Source organism: Populus alba, chromosome 1 (assembly GCF_005239225.2).
Source record: "Populus alba chromosome 1, ASM523922v2, whole genome shotgun sequence".
Classification (NCBI taxonomy): domain Eukaryota; kingdom Viridiplantae; phylum Streptophyta; class Magnoliopsida; order Malpighiales; family Salicaceae; genus Populus; species Populus alba.
In genome coordinates this window covers 19,365,024-19,388,462 of record NC_133284.1, presented here as the reverse complement: position 1 = coordinate 19,388,462, position 23,439 = coordinate 19,365,024, and the positions used below count along the sequence as shown (strand labels likewise).

The 23,439-nt window shown below is 32.4% G+C and overlaps 1 pseudogene; it reads left to right on the top strand.

Annotated features, from left to right (window-relative positions):
* The first annotated feature begins 254 nt into the window (after positions 1 to 254).
* LOC140954514 (uncharacterized) lies at positions 255 to 8,966 on the top strand (annotated as a pseudogene).
* Positions 8,967 to 23,439: the final 14,473 nt, after the last annotated feature.

Sequence of the window (23,439 nt, the reverse complement as noted above, 5' to 3'; positions counted from 1 at the left end):
GAAATTTATTTTTAATGTAATTTACTTTTATATTTAAGTATTTTAATTGTTGTATAATTCAAAAGTATATTGCCATCGAAAGGCTATATTATGCTTTGGTTTGGGGCGCAAAAAGGCTTAGACAATATATGTTGCACTACACAATTTGGTTGATTTCAAAACTGGATCCGATCAAATATATTTGTGAAAAGCCTTACTTGTCAAGCTAGATAGCAAGATGATAAGTGTTGGTAGCAGAATATGACATTGTTTATATGATAAGGAAAGTTATAAAAGAAAGCGCAATCGTTAACTATCTGGTAAATCGTGTTGTTGAAGATTACGAGCCATTGAATTTTGACCTTCCAGACGAGGATGTGCTACCAGTTGAAGATGATGGTGAGATGAATAACTAGTGGATCATGTACTTTGATGAAGCAGTGAATGTATCAGGAACAATGATAATTTTTCAGAAAAACAATAGGACCTTGTTTTAGTAAGGTTGCAATTTTAATGTACTAATAATATGACTGAGTATAAAGTCTGCATCATTGGTCTTAAAGTTTCTTTAGGGTTAAAAGTTAGGAAACTTGATGTTTATGGAGATTCACTATTATTTATCTGCCAAGTAAAGGGAGAATAGAAAACTAAGGATGAGAGTTAAAGTTGTATCAGGATTATCTCTTAAAGTTAGCTTATGAGTTCAAGGAGATAAAATTCACTCATATAAGTAAAGATAAGAATTAGTTTGTTGATGTTTTGGCAAACATAACTTCGATGACACAGATTAGTATTAGGAGTAGGATCCAACCAATAAGCATCAAAATCAGGAATCTCTAAGCTCATTGATGTTCATTTGAATAATCATTAGATGGAAAACCATAGTACAGTGACGTCAAGAGGCTTATCTAGCACCAAGAATACCCTTCAGGAGCCTCTAAGGTGGATGAAAATATTTTGAGGAGAATGGTCACGGATTATTACTTGGATGGAGATGCCCTATATAAGAAGTCGTTTGACGGAACTTTGCTCAGGTGTCTAAATAAGAAGGAAGCATTACAAGAAATCCACGAGAGAATCTGTATCACTCATGCTAACAAGCATATGATGGCAAGGAAAATGTAGAGATTTGGGTACTTTTGGTTGACCATAGAGAAGGATTGTGTAGACTATATTAGAAAATACCACAAGTTTCAGATATATGGTGACAAGATAAATACACCTCAAACTTTGTTGTTTAATATGACCTTGCCTTGGCCCTTTGATTAGTACTTAAAAGTGCATGTTTATCAAGGTTTTATATTATCATTTTTGCACTTAAAGTATCAATAACTCCTTAACTAAAGAATGTTTTATAATAACAAGTTTGATACTATAAGATACCTTAATTTATGGTAAATGCTCATCTTAAATGCAGGCCTATCACATAAATAAAAGGATTGATTGATGAGTTTAAGTATTGAAAGTGAAAGGACAAAGAGATGGCCAAACTTAGAAAAGAGATGTTGGTGCAATCCAAACCGGAACATTGCTCGGTAATTGGATCATATATGGAGTTCTAGTTATTGGATTTAGGTCCATTTTATATGGATGGAAAGGTAAGACAAATGCCTACAACTTTCATGGGAGCCCAAGATTTAAAAAGGCCATTTTGAAGTCCAAATTGAAGGAACAACAAAGAAGTCCGAAGCTGTCCTGCAGCCCAGACACTATTTAGTGTTCAACTCATATCTTGAGTTCTAGAAGTCCAAATGACCTCATCTTTTTTTTTTTTTGGAAAGTTGAGACAATTTCCTAGAACATTCTTGAGGATTTTGGGCAAATTATGATGTTAGCAATGACGTCTTGTTCAGACAAGAAGATAAGGATTGTCACCAAGTCAAGATGTGGCCACCCACTCATCAATTAGTCAACAAATCAATAATTCCAAATTTTGGCCTATAAAAGGAGGCACTTACCATGTATTGAGGCATCTTGGTTTCAAGATCAAGATCATGCTCTTGCTTTCTCTCTTTGTATTGCTTATGTTTTGCTTTTATTAATATCAAGTTTATGCACTTCATTTCCTTTCTTTTACTTAGTTAACTTCTTTCTCATTTATGTTCTTATCTTGTTCATTTATGTTTCTTTCTTTCATTATGTTTAGCTAAGTTAATTATGTCAAGGTGAAAAGGGTACACTAATGGTGTAAGAATAAGTATAATATAAACTTAACATGGACCTTAACGTTGGATACTAACATGTTTTATATTTGTTATCTTGTTCACTTTTAATACTTTGCTTGTTAAATGGTTAATCTAGATTTATGTTGTATAACACATGGTACAACAAATACTTGGTACTTTCATAGCCCATACTGTATGGTATAACCGACACCTGAGCTATGAAAGGAATTTGATTTGTTGTTAACATAAGTTATAATCATGAATGCCTGCCTATATTTACAAGTATTGGCTTTATTCGAATAAGATAACTAATGCAATCATGTTAACAATTTATAATCTGATTGTAACCTCCTTTATGTGTGGTTTTCAATTGAGTAATAAGAGCTTATACTATACTTGTTTGAAGTAGCATTAGTGGATCCTCTAACCTTGACATTTATTTTTATCGTTGTTTAATCCTTACATTAATCTTTCATCTCAAAGTTCTCATTAATTTCCAATGTACGTTGTTGTTGTTATTTATAATTTATAAAATTAACCTCTCTGTGGTTCGACCCCGGTCTGCCGGGTTATTTATTACTTCGACACTGGGAGAAGACATTAAGCTTTTGGTCGTGTCAAGTTTTTGGCGCCGTTGCAGGTAAATTCTTGTATAAATTATAATATTTATTTTATTTTCTCTTTTCACTTTTTATTTTTTCTAACTCTTGTTTTCTTTTGTCTCATTTTCTTTTCTTTTCTTTTTTTTACACGTGCATGAGAGTTTTGTCACATACATTAAGTGGTCGACTTTGTAGGGTATCCTCATCATTTTCAGAAAATATGGCTGAAGAGGATAATCAATCACTTCATAATGAGAATAATGAGAATAACCATATGAGAACACTTAGAGATCATATGAATCCCACAAGAACAAGTGCACCCTCATGCATAGTTTTCCCTCTTGATGCATCTCATTTTAATTTTAAGCCAGAAATTATTCAACTTTTACCATCTTTTCATGGCTTAGACTTAGAAAATCCATACTTGCATTTAAGGGAATTTGAAGAAGTTTGTAATACCTATAATGACTCAAATTGTAGCATGAACACCATTAGATTAAAGCTTTTTCCTTTTTCATTAAAAGATAAAGCTAAAACATGGCTACAAAATTTGAGACCAGGATCTATTCGTGCTTGGGATGAAATGCAATAACAATTTTTAAAGAAGTTTTTTCCGTCTCACAGAACGAACTCTTTCAAAAGACAAATCATCACTTTCACTCAAAAGCCAGGAGAAACATTTTACCAATGTTGGGATAGGTATCGAGAATTGCTTAATACTTGCCCACATCATGGTTTTGAAACATGGAGATTGGTTTCACATTTTTATGAAGGTTTAACACCTAGAGATAGGCAAATTGTTGAATTGATGTGCAATGAAATTTTTGAAGATAAAGACCCTAATGAAGCAATGAAGTATCTAGACTTGCTAGCCGAAAATGCTCAAAATTAGGACACCACAGGTACTTATGAGGCACCAAGTAAAACTCGACTTCATACATCTAGTGGAGGTATGCACCACCTTAGGGAAGATCATGACCTCCAAGCCAAGTTTGCATCTTTAGCTAGAAAAGTCGAAGCACTTGAATTGAAAAAGAGTGGTCAATTAAAATCTGTTCAAGACATTGTGTGTCAAATCTGTGAAACTAAGGAACACTCAACAAATGATTGTCCAACTTTGCCTTCTTTTAGGCAATGCCTCCATGAACAAGCTCATGCTTTAAACAGTTTCCAAAGACCCAATCATAACCCATACTCACAAACATATAACCCTGGTTGGAGAAATCACTCAAATTTCAGTTGGAAGAGTGATAGCAACAATGCACAAACTTCACAGCCACCGTTTCAAGCACACCATAATTTTCAAAATTATCATGGATATGCACCTCCTTATGCTCCACCTCTTAGAAGAAATCTTGAGGAAACATTGCATGCATTCATTGAAAAGCAGGAGACAATCAACACTCAACTTGCTCAAAGCATGACAGATTTTAAAGATGCTCTTGCAAAATTAACATCTGCTCTCAGTTTCCAAGAGAAAGGTAAGTTTTCATCTCAACCACAACAAAATCCAAAAGGGCAATACAATGCAAATGCGAGTAGTTGTGGAAGCCAACACATGGATCAAGTCAAATCAGTCATCACTCCTCGTAGTGGTAAGGTTATTGAAAAACCCATTCTTGAACCTTGTGAGAAAGATGATGAGTCTATCTCTGAGGGTAAGGAAGGGGTTGAACCTAAACATTGCAAAGAGAAGGCTAATTCCCCGCAGCACTTCCATTTCCTCATGCCATGACCATACAAAGGAAAGTCAATCACAACTCTGAAATCTTTGAAACTTTCAAATAGGTAAGGATCAATATACCTTTGTTGAATGCTATTAAACAGGTTCCTTCCTATGCTAAATTTTTGAAAGATCTGTGCACTGTGAAGAGAAAACTGAATGTGAAAAAAAAAGTCTTTTTAGCCGAACAAGTAAGTGTCATTCTTCAAAACAATAATGCTTTGAAATATAAAGACCCTGGTTGTCCTACAATTTCTTGCTTTATTGGAGAACATAAAATTGAAAGAGCCTTACTTGATCTTAGAGCTAGTGTGAATTTACTTCCATATTCAGTCTTTCAAAGTCTCAATCTATGTGAGTTAAAACCAACCTCTGTAACTCTTTTACTTGCCGATAGATGTGTAAAAGTGCCTAGAGGAATAGTTGAGGATGTGTTAGTACAAGTTGATAAATTCATTTACCCTGTAGATTTTTTTGTCTTGGATAGCCAACCTGTTGAAGCATGTAATTCAATTCCTGTCATTTTAGGACGTCCATTTCTTGCCACTTCTAATGCATTGATTAATTGTAGGAATGGACTGATGAAGCTATCATTTGGAAACATGACATTGGAGATGAATATTTTCAACATTTATAAGCAACCTGGAGATGATAATGATTTACAGGAAGTGGACTTTATTGAAAAATTAGTTCATGACCAATTTCAAACCACTTCCAGTGAAACTGAGATTGATGAATCTGATGATTTGTAAATGGTCTACTTTCAGGAATCAAAGGCATGCAATTGGAGATCAAAAATTGAAGAATTGCTACCACGATCAATTGAGCCCATACCTTCAAGTGTTCAACCACCAAAACCTGAATTGAAGCCGTTACCATTTAATCTCAAATACTCAATTTTGGGAGAAAATGAAACTTTTCCGGTTAATAATCTCTTCCAAACTTAATGCACATCAAGAAGGTAAGTTATTACAGACTCTGAAAATGCACAAAAATGCATTAGGATGGACCATAGTTGACATAAATGGAATTAGCCCTTTGATTTGCACACATAGGATTTATTTGGAGGAAAATGCTAAACCCTCTAGAGAAATGCAACGAAGGCTTAACCCTAATATGAAAGAAGTAGTGAAAAATAAAGTCATTAAGCTTCTAGATATTGAAATCATTTATCCTATTTCTGACAACAAATGGGTAAGTCCTACCCAAGTTGTACCCAAAAAGTCTGGAGTCACTGTGATAATGAATGAGAAAAATGAGTTAATTCCAACTAGGACTGTTACTGGTTGGCGCATGTGCATTGACTATAGGAAACTTAATTCTATGACTAGAAAAGATCATTTCCCTTTACCTTTCATGGATCAAATCCTAGAAAGAGTTACAGGTCATGAATTTTATTGTTTCCTAGATGGCTATTCAGGTTACAATCAAATTGAAATTGCATTGGAAGATCAAGAGAAGACTACTTTCACATGTCCATTTGGTACTTTTGCATATCGAAGGATGCCTTTTGGATTATGTAATGCACCAACCACGTTTCAAAGATGCATGCTTAGCATATTCAGTGATATGGTTGAACGTTTTCTTGAGATTTTTATGGATGATTTTTCTGTTTTTGGTGATTCATTTTATGATTGTTTGACTAACTTAGAAAAGGTTTTGAGCAGGTGTGAAGAAAAGAATCTTGTATTGAATTGGGAAAAATGTCACTTTATGGTAACAAATGGCATTGTACTTGGTCACATTGTTTCATCGAAAGGAATTGAGGTTAACAAATCTAAAATCGAGTTAATTGCCAACTTACCAACACCAAAATCTGTTAAAGATGTTAGATCATTCTTAGGACATGCTGGTTTTTACAGAAGGTTCATCAAAGATTTTAGTGTAATATTTAAGCCCTTGAGTAACCTTCTAACAAAGGATAATATTTTTGAATAGACTGAACATTGTGAAGAAGCCTTTGTTAAACTTAAAAACTTGCTCTCTTCTACTCCTGTTATTCAACCTCCTGATTGGTCATTACCTTCTGAAATAATGTGTGACGTTAGTGATTATGCCGTGGGTGCTGTCTTGGGACAAAGAAAAGATAAGAAACCTTATGTGATTTACTATGCAAGTAAAACTTTAAATAGTGCTCAAATGAATTACACTACCACTGAAAAAGAATTACTTGCAGAAGTATTTGCTTGTGATAAATTCAGGTCTTATCTGGTTGGCTCATCTGTTGTTGTTTTTAGTGATCATGCAGTATTGAAATATCTTCTTTCTAAGAAAGATTCTAAGGCTAGATTGGTGCGGTGGATTTTGTTACTTCAAGAATTTGATATCACAATCAAAGACAAGAAAGGCACCGAAAATATTATTGCAGATCATTTGTCAAGATTGACAACAGATTCAAAATCTGACATCACACCAATCAATGACTATTTTCTCGATGAATCTTTACTTTTCGTTTGTACGATGCCTTGGTTTGCTAATATTGTTAATTTTCTTGTTTCGGGACAATTGCCAGCTCATTGGAGTACCCAAGATAAAAGAAAGTTCTTGAACGAAGTGAAGAACTTTTATTGGGACGACCCTTATTTATTCAAATATTGTCCTGATCAAATATTTCGAAGATACATTCCTGACAATGAGGTAAGTAGTGTCATTAAATTTTATCATTCTGAGGCATGTGGGGGTCATTTCTCATCAAGAAAGACAACTGTCAAAATTTTACTGGCCCACTATGTTCAAGGACTCACATGCATTCTGTAAGACTTGTGAAAATTGTCAAAAATTAGGATCTATTTCAAAACGTCACATGATGCCTTTAAATCCTATTCTTGTCATTAAGATCTTTGATTGTTGGGGTATAGATTTTATGGGTCCATTTCCTCCATCATTTGGTTTCGTGTACATATTAGTCACAGTAGATTATGTTTCAAAATGGATAGAGGCAATTCCAAGTCGAAACAATGATCACAAAACAGTGATAAAGTTTTTGAAAGACAATATTTTGAGCCGATTTGGAATCCCTCGAGCCATGATAAGTGATGGTGGAACACATTTCTGCAACAAGCCATTTGATTCTTTAATGAAGAAATATGGAATCACACACAAAGTTGCCACCCTTTATCACCCTCAGACAAGTGGACAAGTAGAGCTTGCTAATTGAGAGATCAAACAAATCTTAGAGAAAACAGTGAACCCTAATAGGAAAGATTGGTCTTTAAGACTTAATGATGCACTTTGGGCTTATCGAACTGCTTATAAAACATCATTAGGTATGTCACCTTATAGACTAGTTTATGGAAAACCTTGTCACTTGCCTATGGAAATTGAACATAAAGCTTATTAGGCTATTAAAGCTTTCAATTCAAACCTTGATGATGCTAGTCAGCTGCGAAAATTGCAAATAAATGAGCTTGAGGAAATAAGAAATGATACATATGACAATTCAAAAATTCATAAAGCAAGAATTAAAGAGTTTCATGACAAGAAAATACTGAGAAAAACATTCAATGTTGGTCAAAAAGTCTTGCTTTATAATTCTCGACTCCATTTATTTCCTGGAAAACTAAGATCAAGATGGAGCAGTCCTTTTATTGTGAAACATGTGTATCCATATGGGGTCTGTGATATTGAGAATCCAAAGAATGACAATGTTTTCAAGGTAAATGGGCATGGTTTGAAAGTTTATTTTGACAATTTTTCGGTTGAAAATGACTCTATTCAATTGAGTGATCATGTATATAAAGATTGATTCTTTTTCTCACATTGTTTTGTGTTTTGTTGTATCTATTGTTTTGCTAGTCTCTCTCTCACCTCGGTCAAATGGCGGATAACGGTACTTCGTGACTTAAGTCGGTTCTTTCAATTTCCCAAATAACAAATATCTGTATATATTTGTACAATTCTTAGCTTTTTCTCCCTTCTTTGAATCTCTTCTCCAATTCTCATTTGAAAATGGACACCACTCTTGAAAAATTGAAAAAGTATTTTCCCGCTCTGCCTCAGAATGCGATTACAAAAATTTACCGTGCTAGGTGTGAAAGATTGAGGTTGTTAATGAACCATGGAATTCCTGAAGATATTCATTGACTGATTGAAGCAAAGGTTCGATTATCAGGTGAGTCCTCCAATTCTTTCATTTCACACATGCCTGGAATAGGTAAAAGCACTTTTGCAAAGAAACATCGTGCAAAACAACTGAAAGTCTGTCACAGATGTGCCAGATGGACTTGTAATGCGACATGTTGTTCTTTAGGAATGGTATCTGTAAACCGTGAAGATAAAATACAATTCATTAAGGATGGCCTGAGTAAGGGGTCTTTAGATAATCTTTTGTTGACCCTTGAGACGCATCCTAGTGGAGATGTGCAACATGTAATTCATGATTTATGGCCACAATTCCATAAAGAACATGATCGACTTAGTCTTGGGAATCTGACTAAAAATGACCTTGTTTGCCAGTTTTTAAGAAAACTGGATGGGAAGCCTATCCCCGACCCATAGAGGGCGTTTAAGCCGTTCTTGGACGTAAAACCAAGGGAAGATGTGAGCCACAATTACAACTACCTGTACATACATACTTTGTCAAAATAAATAAATAAAGAGAGAGAGTGTGAGACTACAGCTGGCCTACATATAGGTGGTATGATTGCATTTTCACTTTTTTATTTATAAATTTTTCTCTTCCTTCCCTTCATTTCTACTCATTCCATACATTCATCAAATATAGAAGTGTGTAGAAATGATAGGTTCCTCAAGTCATCACATAAGAAATATTTGTGTTTTCGGTGGATCCAGCCCTGAGAAAGAAAAAGAGTTTTTAGAATAAGCAAATCATCTTGGTCAAGTACTAGCTGAGAGAAAGATTCATTTAATGTATGGGGGAGGCAGCCTTGGGTTAATGAGAGGTGTGTCAATGGCTGTATTTTTAGGAGGCAGTCAAGTTTTGGGGGTTGTCCCCAAAGCTTTAGCAAATAGGGACATCATTGGAAAAACAATTGGAGAGGAACTACATGCCTCAACAATGTCTGATCGATTGAACGCCATGTTTAGCCATGCTGATGCCTTCATTGCCTTACCAGGTGGTCTGAACACATTGGAAGAGATCTTTCATATTTCATCTTGGGCCAATTGCACATTCACCATAAACCTATAGGTTTGTTAAATGTTAATGGTTTTTATGATAAGTTGCTATCTTTCTTTGATCAAGCTGTGGAACAGGAATTTCTAACATCTTCGGCACGACAAATCATAATCTCTGCTGCTATTGCTGAACAATTGATTAACCAACTACAATCTTTCATCACTGTCATTGATCCCTGCATGAGTCGCCTAGATTGGTCAATTAAGGAAAGCCGTAAAAAGCTTAGATTAGATTTGAGCCTTCATTTGTGAAACATTGTGTCTTGTGGTTTTATTAATAGCATATTATTTTGTTTTGTTACTTCTTATATTTGTTTAAGTGTGTTTCAGGTTTGTCATTGTTCGTTGTTTCAGGTAATGTCTTCTATACTCTATCTTTTTACCTAAGACATTGAGGACAATGTCTTGTTTTGGTTGGGGGGAGAGGGTAGTAGTTTTTTTTTTAAAAAAAAAAAAAAAAAAAAACTATCCAACTAACTGTTTTTGTTTTTAAAAAACCATTTGGTAAAACTGTTATTACTAGGATGGAAGAGTAAAGAGGAATTATTCTTGAGATGCATCTTAGTAAAAATTTTCTAATGGTTATTTGCAATATTCATAACAAGGCCTATTAGAATACTTCTTGAAATATTCAGGTTTACAAACTCTCGCATTGTTATCACTTGATTCTGCTCATATACTCATTTAACAAGTATTATTAAACCATCATTTTCACACACACACTTTAACATATGATTGTGGGTTGCACATTGGATTATTACATTATTTATGTTCTTTTGTTGAAGGTAACAACTAAGGGAAATGGATAGTGTATAATTTTTTTTTTTTAATAATATTGATGATAATAAAAACGTAGATAAGTTTGGTTTCGTAGCCTCCCTAATCTAAGCAATTAAGCCCAAAGGGGTGTTTTAACACCTAATACCCTAAATTCAACTGACTTGAGAGCTATTGGCCCAAAGCTTGTTACATGGGTTAAGGAGAAAAGCTTAAGGGAATCAAACATTGCACTATCTACGTATCAATATCTGCAACCCGAGTTTTTAAGCTTGTAGGGGTGTCTCAACACCTAATGCCCTAAGACCAACTGGTCTGGGAGTCATTAGCCTAAAACTCGTTACATGGGTTAAAGATACATTGTGTTTTAAGTTGTATGTGTATATAAATAAAATAAAAATAAAAAAAGAGAAAAAAAGAGAAAAAAAAAGTAATAATAATAATAATCCCAACCCAAGGAAGTTTACCCTAAACATTTGAACATAATATAGTTTTCTTCCAACAAAAGCCCCATCATCTATGTTTTCATATATTGAACACATAAAAAGAAGGTTTATTAATAACTTGTTTAAGAAGTATGAAGCAGGAATATAAATTTAATGAGAGTTTGTTTATCTGGATAGATTAATGGAAGTTGAATGATAAATGCCTTGCTTTGTGGAACTTGCGAATTGTTTCTCTATTTTAACGCTTTTGATTACTAAGGACTAGTAATAAGCTTATTGGGGGGTGTGATTAGTACTTAAAAGTGCATGTTTATCAAGGTTTTATATCATCATTTTTGCACTTAAAGTATCAATAACTCCTTAACTAAAGCATGTTTTATAATAACAAGTTTGATACTATAAGATACCTTAATTTATGGTAAATACTCATCTTAAATGCAGGCCTATCACATAAATAAAAGGATTGATTGATGAGCTTAAGTATTGAAAGTGAAAGGACAAAGAGATGGCCAAACTTAGAAAAGAGATGCTGGTGTAGTCCAAACCGGAACACTGCTCGGTAATTGGATCATATCTGAAGCTCTAGATCTCGGATTTAGGTTCATTTTATATGGATGGAAAGGTAAGACAAAGGCCTACAACTTTCATGGGGAGCCCAAGATTTACAAAGGCCATTTTGAAGTCCAAATTGAAGGAACAACGAAGAAGTCTGAAGCTGTCCTGCAACCCAGACACCATTTAGTGTTCAACCCATTTCTTGAGTTCTAGAAGTCCAAATGACCTCATCTTTTTTTTTTGGAAAGCTGAGACAATTTCCTAGAACATTCCTAAGGATTCTGGGCAAATTATGATGTTAGCAATGACATCTTGTTCAGACAAGAAGATAAGGATTGTCACCAAGTCAAGATGTGGCCACCCACTCATCAATTAGTCAACAAATCAATAGTTCTAAATTTTGGCCTATAAAAGGAGGCACTTACCATGTATTGAGGCATCTTGGGTTCCAGATCAAGATCATGCTCTTGCTTTCTCTCTTTGTATTGCTTATGTTTTGCTTTCATTAATATCAAGTTTATACACTTCATTTCCTTTCTTTTACTTAGTTAACTTCTTTCTCATTTATGTTCTTATCTTGTTCATTTATATTTAGCTAACTTAATTATGTCAAGGTAAAAAGGGTACACTAATGGTGTAAGAATAAGTATAATATAAACTTAACATGGACCTTAACGTTGGAAACTAACATGTTTTATATTTGTTATCTTGTTCACTTTTAATACTTTGCTTGCTAAATGGTTAATCTAGATTTATGTTGTATAACACTTGGTACAACAAATACTTGATACTTTCATAGCCCATACTGTATGGTATAACCGACAACTGAGCTATGAAAGGAACTTGATTTGTTGTTAGCATAAGTTATAATCATGAATGCTTGTCAACATTTACAAGTATTGGCTTTATTCGAATAAGATAACTAATGTAATCATGTTAATAATTTATAATATGATTGGAACCTCCTTTATATGTGGTTTCCAATTGAGTAATAAGAGCTTATACTATACTTGTTTGAAGTAGCATTAGTGGATCCTCTAACCTTGACATTTATTTTTATCGTTGTTTAATCCTTACGTTAATCTTTCATCTCAAAGTTTCATTAATTTCTTCATCTTCATCTTCTTTTATTACTATTACTACTACTACTACTACTACTACTACTATTATTATTATTATTATTATTATTTACATTCTGTTTATATTATATAATATATATCTTTGATCTTTTCATAAACTCAGTATATAGGCTGGAAACCTGTGACTCGATCTTTTAAATCATTCTCAGGTGTAACAACGTCACGTACTAAGTATTATTATTATTATTATTACTATTATTGTTATTATTGTTGTTGTTGTTATTGTTGTTGTTGTTGTTGTCTTGTTATTTATAATTTATACAATTAACCTCTCTGTGGTTCGACCCCGGTCTTGCCAGATTATTTATTACTTCGACACTCCTACACTTGGGAGAAGACATCAAGCTTTTGGTCGTGTCACCCTTTGATATATGGGAATTGTATATTATAACACCAATCAATCTAAAAGCTAGCAATAGACATAGGTTCATCTTAGTAGCCATCGACTACTTCACTAAATGGGTAGAGGCCAGCTCTTACGCATATGTAACACAAAAGATGGTCAAGAGGTTCATTAACAAAGATTTGATTTGTCGCTACGGTGTGCCAACAAGAATGATAACTGATAATGCTTATAATTTTAACAGGAAGCTAATTGATGAGCTTTGCACTAAGTAGAAGATTAAGCATCTCAATTCTTCTCCTTACAGACCCAAAATGAATGGGGTAGTCAAGGTAACTAACAAAAATCTCCAGAAGATCATCCGGAAGATGGTGGTCACCTATATGAATTGGCATAAGATGCTTTTGTGCATATCTTAAGTGTATCGCACCGGAGTCGGAACTTCTATGGGTGCAACTATTTACTCTTTGATATATAAGATAAAAGCAATGATGCCTTTAGAAGTAAATATTCCATCATTAAGGGTTCTAATAGATACAGAGCTAAAAGAATCAGAATGGGCAAAGCTAAAATTTGAGTAATTGAATCTGAGTAGTGAAAATAGATCAATTGTTTACTGTCACCACTAGTTGTACCAAAGTAGAGTGGCTAAGACATACAACAAGAAGGTCAGGTGAAGAGTATTTAAAAAGGGAGATTTGATATTGATAAAGATCTTGTCAACATTAGGGAAGATTAGAGTAAATGGGTACCAAACAATGAAGGACCTTACAAGGTGAAGAAGGCTTTTTTCAGATGAGCACTAATTTTTAACTAAGATGGACGAAAATAATTTGCCTAAACCTGTTAACTCTGATGTTGTAAAGAAATACTATGCATGATGTACTTTGTCTATTAATCAATAAAAGTCAAAGTTTGGCAAAAAATTCTTTGGTGTATTTTTAAAAAAAAATTTTATATGATATTATAAGCCCTTGTTTTTGTGTTTTCGTAAAGGTTTTTGGGTAATCAAAGGTATTAGTACAAATGTCAAAGTTTAATTGGTGTTGGTTTTTTTAAAAAATGAGTTTTAAAAATTCAAATGATCTTCTAATAAGATAACCAAACGCTTACAAACCTGAAAGATAAACCAAACACCATAAAATAACATTGAAGCTGAGTTTTAATTAAATGAATAATGATTTATAATCATAATGAAAATCAATTTTTCATGGCCAAAATAAAGGAAAATAAAGCTTATCAATCCTAAATGCATGCGTTTGAAATAAGAAAAGACCATCTTTGATAATCATTTCACAACACTCGAAAATCATTTATAGTTTTGTTTTAGCCTAGTAAGTTTTTTTCTTAAAAATAAACTCCTACTAGGATCACATCCCACAATAGGGCAAGCATGTGGATTAAAACCAGAAGAATTTACAAAATAATCCTTAATGATCAAAGGTGCCTAATCAAAGTTAGGGGAATGAAGAAATTCAAATAATTGAAAAGGGTCGAGCATGACATACAAATTGAAAACAATGATGACATTCATAGTCAAATAGTACAAATGTTAAGGGCATGTAGAACTATTTTACAAAGTCAACCCTAAGATCTAGGAATCCCTTTACAAAAAAAAAAAGGTTCAGGAATAAACTTAAGTGATCTTTCATCTTGAGATATTTTAAATACCTTTTGAGCTTTTAATAACCAATGTTTTTCATTGCCAAAAGCCAAAACCCAAGTTATGTGTCTAATAAAGCCCTTTATAAACGAAGGCAATCAATCTAGATTGGTAAGTGATGATTTCCCATGTGAAAATGAGTTTTTTCCAGAAACCTCAGTTATGTTTCATTATTCATACAAGTAAAATGAACGCTTTAAAGACCTATTTCTGAAATTCTTAACTTAAAATTGTCTAACCAATAAAACATGAAACAAAAGGTCACTTCACATTTTCATAAATATATAAAAAACAACAAAGATCTTCAACTCTCACGAAACCTTTTTCATAAGGATCGCTTGAATTCTTTTTGGAACAAATTTGCTTTAAACCAGAATCAAAATAGTTCTTGCATTTGGAACTAGCTTTGAAATTCTAAAATTTTTCCTACAAAAGCAATCTCTTGTAAATAGTCAAGCCTTTTTCCATGTGAAGTCATCCTTGAGAAAGTTCAATCAAACAAAACATGATAAAAATACTTGGGCATGATCAATCTAGGGGTAACTTAAGAAAACAATAGTGGCTGGCTCCATGACTCCTTTTCTAGGAGAACAGAGAATGAGAAGCAGAATTGTTCAAATGCACCAATAACTTTTGAGAAAAGCCATCAAGGAATAAGTCATAATTTTTTAGATAAAGGTTTTTAGACAATGAGGTATGTTGGTATCATCTAAGATCATTAAATGAGCATTTCTTCCTAGAGGTAAAGTCTAAGAGTTATGGCTCGGGTATGTAGAAGTGAAAAAGCCATGAAAGCTTGTTACGAAGATCAAAGCTTTGAAAGAAAGAGCTAAGGAATAAAAGGGATCTATATTTCTAAAAAAAGAATACATGCATATTAATCACAATGCATCATATTTTGACCGTTGTAGGAAGTTCAAGGAAAGAATCCTTGTGGTGAATATTCCACTCTCAAGATACTATATCTATCTGGTAAATATGTGGGGAAGACAAGGAATTTTTTTTTATCAATAGAATGAGAGTCGCCACCTAGTATTTTGGTCACTAGAAACCCTAACTAGTCTCAGAGATCGGGCACGGAGACTAGTTGCATAAAAAGAAGGTATTAGCACCCCAAATCCATCTTACCTAAGGTAAGCTCCATTGTTTTATTTTTTGATGAAAAACTAAGGTCTTGTCATGTTTTCTAATTGTTGGCCAGTCCATGGTTGAAGAAAAGTCCTCCTTGGTAAAGAGATCCTTATCTTATCAAGTAAAAACCTAACCGTTCTATGTCAATAAAAGAAATACCTTTTTAATATTGGGAATATATTTTATGTGTAAATTTATAATCCCAGATACTAAAAGAAAACAAAATGATTTTTTTAAGAATTTTTGAAATATTGGCCAAGTTCTCGTGGGTTTAATAAACTGGTTATTAAAGCCAAAATGCATGTTAACAAATTTTTTTTATTTTTTTTGTCGTATGAAATATGATATGATTTTTTAAGACTTGACCGTATCCATGAAAACAAGATATTATTTTTTCATTTTTGCAATGTTTTAACGAAAACCGAATTCGTATCCTTACGATATAAAAATACAAACCAATACTAATAACAATGGACAAAAAAATACGCGGGAAAATAAAAAAAATTTAAAATGATTTTTAATTTTTTTTTGGGACTGGGCTAGACTCGACCCACTCATTTTGGGCAATGGAACACTCTTTATTGTTCACGTGAATAATAAAGAGGAAATTAATTCACTCTTTATTGTTCATGTAGAATAGTGAAGGAGGTGAGGATGATGAAAGAGAAGAAGCTGACCTGGCAGCGGTGGCGGTGCTTTTGTTGACTGCGACAGGCAGTGGCAGTGTTGAAGAAGAATCATGCGATGGATAGGGGATTCCAGACGATGGTTCTTCTTTGTTTTTTCTTTTTGTTTTCTTGTGTTTTCTTCTTCTCCTTGTTTCTGTTCTCCTACTTCTATGTTTCTTCTTCAGTCTCTGATGATGGTGGAGCTGCTGTCGATGATGGTGCTGCTAGCGGTGGCGGTGGCGGACTGGGGAGTTGAGGGTGTCTAATAGTTCTTTTTTTTTTTCCTTGCCTTCTATTTCTGTCACCTCCTGTTTTTCAATCTTCCCTCTCTTCTTTCTCTCTATTTTCACCCCTTGTCAACTCTAGTCTCTTTTTCCCTTCTGTTTCTCTCTTTCTTTCTGTTATGTTTTTTTTTTCCCCTTCGTTATCCTCTTTATAATCTCACACAATTCTTCCTCCTCTCTCACATTCATCCCCCTTTGGTTCCTCTCTTTCTATTGGTATTTATAGGGAAAAAATAGAGAGAGAGGTCTACTACCCCTGTCCAGTCATGACACAGGGGTAGGGGGTGTCTGTGCGGCCCTTGGGCAGCCACAAGTAGGGCTTGTCGCTCTATTTTTTTTTTTTTCTGTTATAGGTGAGGGGCATGGGTCATGTCAGTTCTTTTGGTTTTTTGCAAGTAGGGGGAGAGAGTGAAATGGGCGTTATAGAGGAACAAAACATTTCTTCCCTTGTCTTTGCGTGTGCAGGGGAAGGAGGAGAACAATGTCGTTCAAAACAACACTATTTAGTTTTTTCTTTTTTTTTTTAGGTTGGGAAAAAAAAAAGAATTTTTTTGGGAAATAACCCAAAAATATAAGATAATGCACTTTTTAGCCTTATCGTTTTCTTTTGAGAGCATGTTTAAGCCTTTACATACCATATATTATGCTTTTTAGCCCTATATTTTCCTTCTGAGTGCGTTTTCCAGCCCTCACATACTATATAGTGCGCTTTCTAACCCTACCTATTTCTTTCCTAAGTGCGCTTTTGAGCCCTCACATATTAGATAGTGCATTTTTTAACCTTCTCTTATCGGATAGTGCACTTTTTAGCCGTATCCATTTCTTTTGAGTGTGTTTTCTAGCCCTCACCCATCAAATAGTGTACTTTTTAGCCTTATCTCTTTCTTTTTTAGTGTGTCTTCTAGCCGTCGTATACCAGATAACACGCTTTCTAGCCTTATCTTTTTCCTTTTAAGTGTGTTTTCTAGCCTTCGTATATAAGATAGTGCACTTTCTAGCCCTATATTCTCTTTTTGAGTGCGTTTTTCAACCTTTATATACTAGATAATGCGCTTTTTATCCTATCAATTTTTCTATTAAGTGTTTTATAGCCCTTTCCCATTAGATAGTGCACATTCTAGCCCTCACCCATTAGACTTTTCATAGGCCAATTTGAATTAATCATAGGCTTTATTAAAAGTTTAAGAATTAATGTAGGTCAAATTAAAAGAATTAATTCAGTGCAAAGACAAGATTATACTTTTAATGGGTCAAATTAATTTTATTATGAACTTAATTGGTGAAAAATTAAGTTTGAAAGCTTAATTTGGTCATAAATGAGAAGATTGGAATTTAAGAGGACCAGATTTAATTTTTCCAAACTCAATTGGATGAAATCATGGATAAAATTACAAGAAAATCAAAGTTTAGAGGTGTTAATTAAGGCCAAAATTGAAGAAATTAGAAGTTGAAGGTCAATTAGGGATGAAATGAAAAATATCCAAGACTGGAGACCAAGATGAAAAAGGCACTAAACTCAGGGAATCATTTTGAAACTCGGCCAGGGTGAAATTGAATTCATTCTTAGAATCAAAATTCAATTGAGGACTTATTTGACTAAATTAAAATATTAGGGGCTAAAATTAAAAAAAAATAGGTTAATGACATAATTTAGATATATATATATATATAAAAAAACTACATTCTTTCATTTAAGTAAAATAGGGCCTTTTAATGTTGTTTTGACCTAAATGACGTAATTTGGTCAACAAAAGTGATAAAAATAATAGTGTTAGACTACATGTTGTCTGATTTTATTTCTACATCCCCTACCTAATGTTAGAAAAGCTGAATGTGAAACCATTATTGGAGTCCATTTAATGCTCCATTCATCCTTTAAACAGGACTACAGACACACTATCTTCACTCTCTAACATTGTACTACATTCTTATCCCTTTCTTTCCGGTTTACAGCCTTGCAGCTGCCGTAATAAACAACAAAAACCTCTGACCTGACTAGCTTTAACAGTACTTGAGGTTGCTAATTTGTGGCAAAAAATTAAGATGATTTTCAAGCAAATTAATGGTCACAAACTATTCCCAAGAAACACCTTATGTCGTTCTTTAATATCATATAAATAAGGATGAATTTCATGTAAAAGAGAAGGAGAAAGTTGGGAGAGCAAGAGAGCAAAAAATGAAAGCAACCCTCCTAGTTTTCTCTAAAAAAAAAGGAGAGAAAAACTTCTCTTGCATTCCAAAAAACACTATCACCACTTAAAAAACAACTTTACCCAACATCTTTCATCCCTTTTTTTTTTTTAACCTAGTAAACAACCTCCCTTCCTACACTTCCACCATTTTTTTTTTCTTTCCACGACAGCATTGCCGTGAGCAACAAAAAGCTCCTCCATGCTTGGGTTAGCATTACCACAACCATCATTGCAACAAACTATGATAACTCCCTACTACAACATCCACGTTTCTTTTTCCTCTTTTAATGCAGTTTCTACATCTTCCAACAGCCACTGCAAACCCCTATAACAACACCATTAGCTCTACCAACATGCCACCATGCCACGTTTAAAACACCACCACCCAGCAACATACCCTTCTGGCTAGGTAAGTTCTTTGACATTCTTGCATTTTAACCTCCCCTTTTTGTTTTGTTAAAAGCATGCAGAACATAATTAATTCATGTTCTGCAAACTTTACATAACTTGGTTACTTGGTTGGGCCAGTAACCAAGTTATGTGGGCTCAATTAAGCTTAACTCATATGGCTGGGCTAGGTTCAGCCCACATCATAAAAAAAAAGTTTGTTACATTGTCTGTTAGCCGAACAAATCAAGTGGGTTGGGCTTGAGCTTAACTTGTACAAGTAGGCTTGAGCCTCAAGCCTAATAGCCCAATCCAGACTTAAGAGCGTGTTTAGCAAGCCATATTTTTCCTTCAAACATAAGGCCTGCCTTGGCTACTTATAACGTGTTTAACAAGTATACCCTTAAGGCATTTTTAATGCCTCTAACTTTATCCAAACATGCCCTAAGCCTCTTCATTTTAGTTTTAATTTATCTTTATTTGCTTGTGTAGCCATATAGACCCTTACAAATTTCAAAAAAAATAATCTAAAAAAAGTCACAAACAATTTTGAAATTATATGTGGGTTCCTCACATGTTTTTTTAATAGACTTACATTGTAGGATATATACCAAAATACTTGATTTTTCTAATAAAAATCAAAACATTTTCCAAAATTAAAAAAAAAAAGTAATTTATTTTCATACATACAACAAAATCCTGAAAGTTTGTAAGATATGGAACCTGATATTAAAAATATTAGATATTTCATTTAATATTGGATTGTAGACTTTGTAAGATATGGATTTGATATTAAAAATACCTGATATTTCTCTGAAATTAAAAAAATACAAAAAATTAAAAAATTCCTCATTTCAAAAAAACATTTTCATGCATACGACAAAGTCCTAAAAGTTTTTCATGCATTTTTTTTTTTATAAATAAAATCACAATTTATCAAGTTTTAAAAAAATACAAAATGAGTATCGTAACCAGTTTATGATTATCTATTAGTGTTTAGCCAAAATATAAAAAATCCCATAACAATTATTTTTTAAAAAATTAATATTTGAAGTGTAAGATTTAGTTGTAGAACTTTAATATTTAAAAGTATAAAATTACAATGTAAAGTATATTATTAGGTATTAAAGATACAAAGTAGAAAATAAATATGATACTAAAATTAAGAGCCTTAAAACGGTTAGAATTCAACCTGATAAGTTAAAGATTTCCTCATGAAGAAATATTTGCTTTGAATCTTTAGATGATACCAACAAATAGAAACATCCCTTATATTAACAATCAATAAACAATGTAGTTTTACCATGCAAAGCTAATATGCACTTAGGATGATGCACCTTCTCCTTATATAACTAGTCATTTTACCCAAACTATAACAGACCATAGATTTTTTAGTGACCATTATATTAGGTGATGACTCCCTTATATTAAAAACAAATTGGAGAACATATAATTTTGAATTGAAGAGCTAAATTAAGAGAAAAGACAATTTCATAAGAGAATTAAAGAATAAACCACCAAGAGAATAAGAACTAGATCTAAAAAAATTAACCAATTAAGTATTTTGATTAAAGGACGGAATTAAAAACAATTGAAAGTTCACAAAGAGGCGAGAAAAAATGGAGAAAAAGAAAAAGAATCACAACCAAATTTGAAAAATTAAAAAAAATAGAAACTTTATATTGAAAGATGCAATTGAAAAAAAAAAAATAAAAAAACTTATGAAAAGTCCAAGGTCACAAATTAAAAATTCAAAAGGATAAGGGATGATTCTTACACATTCCCAACCAAAAGAACTGCCTTAAAACTTCAAATGTTAGGTGTAAATTTTAAGGGAGGAGAGAGAGGGAAAAAAAAAATAAAAGAATAAAAACAACTCCAGTGACAATCTGCCCAGCATAACCAAACATATGCTGCCTTGGAGGAATAAGGAATAAGGATGGCGTGAATAATTGACTAACATGACACTTTTCAGAAGCTTTGCTTTACAGGTTTGGAATTTGAATAATTTTTTTTAATTATTGAAAAGACTAATTTACCCCTCCACGCACCTAATTATAATAAAAAAAAACCATGTGAAAAATATGAAAATGACCCCCAAAACCTAAATTAATTATGAAATTGAGGGTCATTTTGTAAATTTATTGTGTTTTTAATTTTTAATATTTTTTTACTCCTTAACCCATTTGATTATAGGGAAACAACCACGATAAAAATATGAAAATATCCCTTTAAAAAATCTAATTAATTTGGAAACAAGGGTACTTTCGTAAACTTACCATGCCAAAATTATGAAATCTGAAAAGAAAATAAAAATGATAACTACATCACGTGAAAAATACTATTTTACCTTTGAATTTAGTCTTTTTGGTATATTTGGTAAAGGACAAAAGTGTAATCTAATATTAAAATTCACAATAAATTCTTTCTAAAACTACTATGAATTTCTCATGTCTTACATATTTTTTGGTAAATGAGTAAAAAATTATAGAAATACACTCAACAGAGTTGAAATAGACCATCCGATTTTTAAATATCTGTGTTGAATTCCTCAAAACCAAGAAACTTGTTATTCTTTTTTTATTTATTTCATTTTATGTTTTAGAGGGGATTGTTTGAATAAAGACAAGTGGTGATCCTTTAGAATTTATTTCGACTCTTTTTATTCATTCAACATTTGAAATATGTAGAATGCTTGTCTTTATTCTTTGAACTTTGTTAAAAAAAAAAATAAATGTTTTAAATCATGGTTAATCTACTTATTTGAAGCTAAACTAAAACGGATCCATATTAAAACTTTTTTAGGATTTATTCTTTGATATAAAATATAAAATATTAATATGATTAAAATAAATTATAAGTAAATAAAAATTGATCTAAAAAAAAAACTCTTAATAAATTTTTGTGAAATACAAAAACTCTGTTCCACATTAACAAGAAAAAGGAAGAAGATTTTCTCTTTGTTTATATGGTGGAAAGATGAATAGTTAAAATTAAATAAAAAAAACTACCTAAAATTTTAAAAAAATAAATCATCTAAGCAAAATAGACTTTTAGACCTAAGCTTGGTTTGGGTTTAATGTAAAACTAATTTTTGGGACAATAAAGAATTATTTTTTTTTCCAACCTATTTTTTGAGCTTAGGTTTCAGTTTAATGTAAAGAATTAATTTTTTTTCCAACCTATTTTTGAGCTTAGGTTTGAGTTTGATAATATTTTGGCCTATAAAAAATTATTTTTTATCAGTTTATTAACTTGTTTAGCTCATGAAGAAATTGTCTTAACGGTTTCTTCAACTTGAATAGTTTGTATATAGATTTTATTCAAATAAAACATCATATTTAAAGATAAAATTGTCATGTTTAATTTTAATTTAAATGGAAATTAAGACTAACAATGGCAGAATTAATTCTAGTAATTACTAGAATTAATTTTTTTATCGGTTTTGATTCCAAAATCCTCTATGAAAAGGGTTGAAGAATAGTGTTTTTGCACTAACTTTCTATATTTTACATACTTTTCTTCATCTTTATTTTTTAGTTTATTCTCTTTTGATTGAAGCTCTATGTTTTCTATTTTTTTTCTCACAATTAGAGTTTAAGTTTAGTCTTTGTAGAGAATGTTTAAGCTATATATCCTTGATAATTCATGGATCTTTTTTAAAATATCTAAACAACATGATGTTATTGGAATCTTATGAGATTTATTGTATATATTATGCTTGCACTAATTAAGGAGTAATAACATTTTTAAAAAAACAAATGATTGATCATGTGAAGCAACAAAATTTAACATGATTAAATGCTAAGAGCTTGGACAAGTAATTATTTTACATGCTTTTAAGTATAATATATTATAAGTTTATTTTTTTATTTATATATATTTTTTTGTAAATTTGGATATATTCTTAATATGTATGCTAATATTGAATTTGATATCAATTATAAGTTTAATTTGAAAGGTACAAAGCTTATAAACTAAACATTAATGCTGCGGTACTTAATTAGTCTAATATTTGTACATTTTTGTAGAACGAACTTTCGGACCAAGGACTGTGGTTCAGCATAGTAACACGGTGAGCCCTCATCAGCCAGGCCATTGAATAGCTATGAAAGAGATGAAGCATCAATGTGAAAGTTGTAAAGCAAGATAGAAGAAAAAAGAAAGAAAAGTATATCAAAAGAAAGTTAAACCATGCCAGTTATGATTCTTTAAATGTCTACAATGTTCATGACATGCCATCATTGCT